This window comes from Myotis brandtii, unplaced genomic scaffold, assembly GCF_000412655.1.
Source record: "Myotis brandtii unplaced genomic scaffold, ASM41265v1 scaffold74, whole genome shotgun sequence".
Lineage (NCBI taxonomy): Eukaryota > Metazoa > Chordata > Mammalia > Chiroptera > Vespertilionidae > Myotis > Myotis brandtii.
The window spans coordinates 2889965-2895832 of record NW_005370944.1 but is presented as its reverse complement, the minus strand read 5'-3'; the positions used below and the strand labels follow the sequence as shown (position 1 = coordinate 2895832).

The 5868-nt window shown below is 41.6% G+C and overlaps 1 pseudogene; it reads right to left on the bottom strand.

Annotated features, from left to right (window-relative positions):
• Positions 1 to 473: 473 nt before the first annotated feature.
• Positions 474 to 2699, bottom strand: LOC102248018 (annotated as a pseudogene).
• Positions 2700 to 5868: the final 3169 nt, after the last annotated feature.

The window sequence follows — 5868 nt, the reverse complement described above, 5'->3', positions numbered from 1 at the left end:
AAAACATTGCGGAGCTTTATTTTTTAAAGAAAGATTTTCAAATATTATAGGAACACAAACTCATGAAAAAACTAAAAATTTGGCATTTCATCTTGCTTTACTAATTATGGAATAATAGAACAAGATGTTACATTATATTTATCTGCTTAACATCCTATCTAATAAAAGGGTAATATGCAAATTAACCATCACTCTGTCACAAAATGGCGGTGCCCATAGCCACAAGATGGCGGCGCCCAGTCCTCTCAGCCCTGCCGGAGTCCCCCAGTCCCGGAGGGGGGCGGGCGGCCACTGAGAGCGGGTAGCGTGAACGTCCTGGTGGAATGCTTGCTTCATTGCTGCGGCGACGAAGCAAGCATCCACGCCCGGCTGCGGATGGGCCTCTGGCCAGGCCGGGGCGCGGAACGCTTGCATAAGAAGAGAAGGAACTGGCAAGCTGAGCAGAGTCGAGTGGCCCCCAATTCCTGGGCAAGGTCAAGTCTGGGCGGCCAGAGGGTTGAGGGGGTGGAGGATAGTGTGACAGGAGGGGCTGGTGGCGGAGGCACAGGGGTGAAAGATGTTCGAGAAAGAGGAAGGAAGCCCTTTATCGGAGTTCCTGAGAACAGGGAGGGAAGTCGTTTGCATTTCCCAGCCATGGATGGGCCTCTGGCCAGGCTGGGGCGCGGAAATTTGAATCATTACCCCAGCGATGAGGCAAGTGTTCTGCGCCTGGCCGAGGATGGGCCTCTGGGCCGCGGAGAGCCTCGGCAGCGGGCATGGAGCGGCCAGGCCCCACAGAGAGCTACTGGTGCACGGATTCGTGCGCAGGGCTACTAGTAATATACTAAGAACTACTTTATTTATGAGCTATTTTCTAGCTTCTTCAAGTATGGGACACAACTGTAGTTCTATTAGTGAGGGAAAATGAATAATCAATTTTAGTTAAACCAAAAAAAAAAAAAAAGAGAGAGAGAGAGAAAGAAAAGAATAAGAAAAAGAAAGGAGGCACAAAAAGAAAAACTGACTTTGGCTTTTAAGAACCTACACTGTTGACCCTGAAATACCAGATTCAACAATAACAACAAAAGATTACAGTAGCAAGCAACTACTTCACATATTAAGAATTCTGAAATAGGCAATAACTTTTTATTCACTCTCAATTCACTCTGTTTTATCTTCTTTTTGCTTTTCCTGGTTTTTGGTTACAGGCAGTTCGAGGCTTGCCCATTGCATTGGTTCAGCTTTTCTCATGGTGATCTCAATCTTTGTTGCAGTCATAGTTACATAACTTCGTTTTACATCAGTCACACCCATAATTTCATATTTTGATGAAATTCCTTCTCTCCTTCGAATACAATGTGCATGTTTAACAATGTACTATTTGCTACTACTTGACTAAGTTCTGAAAGTGAATTTTTATTTTTTTTATTTTTTTTAATATAATTTTATTGATTTCAGAGAGGAAGGGAGAGGGAGAGAGAGATAGAAACATCAATGATGAGTCTCATTGATCAGCTGCCTCCTATTAGGGATCAAGCCTGCAACCTGGGCATGTGCCCTTGACTGGAATCGAACCTGGGACCCTTAAGTCTGCAGGCCGATGCTCTATCCACTGAGCCAAACCAGCTAGTTGAAAGTGAATTTTTAGCATATACTGAAATGGTGACTTGACCCCCAGTTTGATGCCAGTCATGTCTACATGGAACAACTTTTTCCCCAGCATCTTTTCCTGTCTACATATTTTTCCCTGTTGTACATCCCTCTTGTGCTAAGAAAATATTAAAATTAGAAGTTTTTCTTCTACAACAGCTCCAGTATTTCATTCCTTCATGGAAAATAGGTACACCAGAATGATATACACCAGCGGTTCTCAACCTGTGGGTCGCGACCCCTTTGGGGGTCGAACGACCCTTTCACAGGGGTGGCCTAAGACCATCGGAAAACACATATATAATTACATATTGTTTTTGTGATTAATCACTATGTTTTAATTATGTTCAATTTGTAACAATGAAAATACATCCTGCATATCAGATATTTACATTACGATTCATAACAGTAGCAAAGTTACAGTTATGAAGTAGGAACGAAAATAATTTTATGGTTGGGGGTCACCACAACATGAGGAACTGTATTAAAGGGTTGCAGCATTAGGAAGGTTGAGAACCACTGATATACACAGACTTCTTCTGGACTCTGTAGACCCTGATACGTCTTTGTACACCCTCCATTTTTACATGAGGTCCCAGTCTTAATTTCATCACTGTCTTCTTCCTTGTTGTTTTCATTCCCCAATGACAGTTTAAGTTTATCAAGTGCTTGTTTTAGGGAAGCAGATACTTTTAATTCTAAATTTGTCATTGGTTCATCTGGGCTTGGCCTCTTTATTGCTTCTACTAGTTTAGGGACTTGAATGATGTGCTCCTGAAATTTGGGTTTTAATTCAGATAGTTCTTCTCAGAAATGTTGACTTCTCAGGGTTGACTGGCTCAGGTGGCTTTTCACTATTATGCCTACATTTTATACAACCTACAATGCTTAAAAAATTCAGAAAAATACATTGTTCTTCTCTTACAGTAAGACCAACCCTTTAATGCATCATGAAAGACTGTACACCTGGTTGGTATGTGCATGCATCGTCGGAATTGCTCTGGGATCGAAGTGCTGGCTGCAGCCCTGGTTGTAGCACAGCAGGACCATTTCTGTTCCAAGCAATCCAAGTCAGGCCCAATGCCAGGGGCTTCAGGGCGGTGTGCGTATAGCTCCCCCTGCAAGCACTGGTCTGACCCAAACATTTTGTGTTTAAATTGAAAACTTAAAGCTAGAGAGTCTGAACTACTAGTATATATGGTGATGATAGTGGACACCAAAGGATCAGGAAGGATAAAAGGTACCATTTAGAGACTAACTGGATGCAATAGAATGATCAAAAGTAATGTTATTAAGAAGTAAAAGAAATATGAAGTCCTTGGACATTAGTATCTTAACTTACAATGAAGAGATAATTTTCTTAGGATGAATAACATTATACAGAATGTTTACATTTGTCGGTGTATAACAATTCTTTTTTTTTTATTCCTCACCCGAGGACATTTTTTCCATTGATTTCTAGAGAGAGTAGAAGGGAGGAAGGAGGGAGTGGGAGAGAGAAACATCCATGTGAGAGAGACACATCCATTGGTTACTCCCTACACACCCCTCCTACCAGGGCTGGTAAAGCTGCAGCAACCAAGGTAGATGCCCTTGACTGGAAAGCAAAGCCGCGACCCTTTGGTCCACAGGCTGAAGCTCTAACCACTGAGAAAAAATGGTCAGAGCTGTCCTGCATTTCTGCTATCAGACTTTGAACCTCTTTGGGCAATAAGACAGTTAGATTTAATTTTATTTCTGCCAGTAGTCAAATACTGTCTGTTTTTGTTTATTTGTTTGTTTGTTTTTTACTAAGGATATAGTAAAATTTAGAATTATCATTGGCCATACAAGTTGTGTAGTGAGTGATATGTGATATGATTTGTTGCTTTTTGGCGGTAGGGATTACAACTGAAATAAGTTCTCTGTGGATATTTTCCTTTCTTAAGATGGAATCCAACAATAATTGTGAAATATTTTACCAAAAAGTGAGGAATAGTCCATCAAGAAGTAAAAGCTATTTTATTAAGAAGTGAGAAATTTGTAGAGACCTGGGAACGTAGAAGAGATCAGACAGGATCATTAAACCTGTTTCAGAATAATTTGTACAGTGACTCTGGTTGTAGTAAACTAAAATTAAGCAAACTTAAGTAAATAGGGAATCAGGACCCTGGTGAGAAGTTAGCACAGTTTTTATACTAAATCAGACAAGGAGTGGGTATCTGTAACTTCTCTTGTGACAAAGGAAAAGTGGTTACAGAAAATGATGATCTTTTTTTTTAAAAAAACAATCCTCTGTTTACAACAGGGATTATTCACCAATAATAGCAAAAAGGTTTCTTGTTATTACAAAAGAAAGAGATGACAAGAAGAATGCATAAGTAACTGTTCATATTAAAAATGTAAGCTTTAAATAAAAAAATCTATGTAGGAACCAAGATGGCGGCATAGGTAAACACCTGAATTTGCTGCTGCGCACAACCACATTAAAACTACAACTAAAAGACAAAACGAGTATCATCCAAAACCACGGGAAGGCTGGCTGAGTGGAAATTCTACAACTAGAAGGAAAGAAAAAGCGCATTGAGTCCAGTAGGAGGTGCAGAGGTGTGGAAGTGCGGAGCTATGGAGGCGCCCGCGAAAGGGGTTGGCAGCTGGGTACGCTGTTTTTTTCAATCGGGAGGGAGAAATAAGCTCCCAACTGCTCTGAACTCCAGTTCCAGGTGAGAATTTGGGGGCCCAGACTCATACGGAGAAAAACTGGACTGTCTGGCATTGGGCCAGAATATGGGGCGGCTTTCTCACAGAGGTGCTTGCAGTAGTCATTGTTCTTGCACGGGGCCGCAGGACGCAGACCCCAGGACCTTTCTGAGGCAGAGCAGACTGGCAGCCAATGAGGTTTGCTCGCCCTGGTGATTCCCTGAGCCCACCCCACACAATTTACAACCCCACCCACACTGTGCTTAGAGGCTTTTGCATATGAATGGCCTGGCCTTTCTCCACTTAAAAACCTGGGCAGACTCAGTGAGCGCCAAAGCCCCACTGAAGCAAGTCCTGCCCATAAGGGTGTCTCCAACACAGAAGTTCACCCATTGTAGACACAACTGGTCCTCACAGCCAATTGGCCTGGAGGTCAATTCCTCCAGTTCATCACTGGCAAAGTTCAGTGATACCAACAGTAATCAAGGCTTAACTACAACAAGACTGTGCACACAGCCCACAAAGGGGTGCACCAAGAGTGTCCACCTCAGGTAATGAGGGAGGCTGAGCTACTGGGCCCTATAGGACACCTAGCACAGAAAGCCACTCTATCAACACAGGGAAGCAGCCAAAATGCAGAGACAAACAGGTCACAAATGAAAGAAATGGAGAAAAGCAAACTACTGGATATAGAGTTCAAAACCACGGTTATAAGTTTACTCAAGAATCTTCTAGAAACCTCTGAGGAACTTAGTGAGACCATCAAGGATATGAAAAAGGAGCAATTAGAAATTAAGCATATACTGACTGAAATAAAGAGTAATATCCAGAGATCCAACAGCAGACGAGAGGATCCCAAGAATCAAGTCAAAGATTTGAAATACGAAGAAGCAAAAAAGACCCAACCAGAAAAGCAAAAGGAAAAAAGAAGACAAAAATATGAAGATAGTGTCAGGAGCCTCTGGGACAACTTCAAGTGTACCAACATCCGAATTATAGGGGTGCCAGAAGAAGAGAGAGAGCAAGATATTGAAAAGCTATTTGAAGAAATAATGACAGAAAACTTCCCCTACCTGGTGAAAGAAATAGACTTACAAGTCCAGGAAGCAAAGAGAACCCCAAACAAGAGGAATCCAAAGAGGACCACACCAAGACACATCATAATTAAAATGCCAAGGGCAAAAGACAAAGAGAGAATCTTAAATGCAGCAAGAGAAAAGCAGTTAGTTACCTACAAGGGAGTACCCATACGACTGTCAGCTGATTTCTCAACAGAAACTATGCAGGCCAGAAGGGAGTGCCAAGAAATATTCAAAGTGATGAATAGCAAGAACCTACAACCAAGATTACTCTACCCAGCAATGCTCTCATTTTGAATTGAAGGTCAGATAAAGAGCTTCACAGATAAGAAAAAGCTAAAGGAGTTCATCACCGCCAAAGTTCATTATTATATGAAATGCTGAAAGGTATTCTTTAAGAAGAGGGAGAAGAAGAAAAAGGTAAAGATAAAAATTATGAACAACAAAGTGACAACAAATACATATCTATCAACAAGCCAAT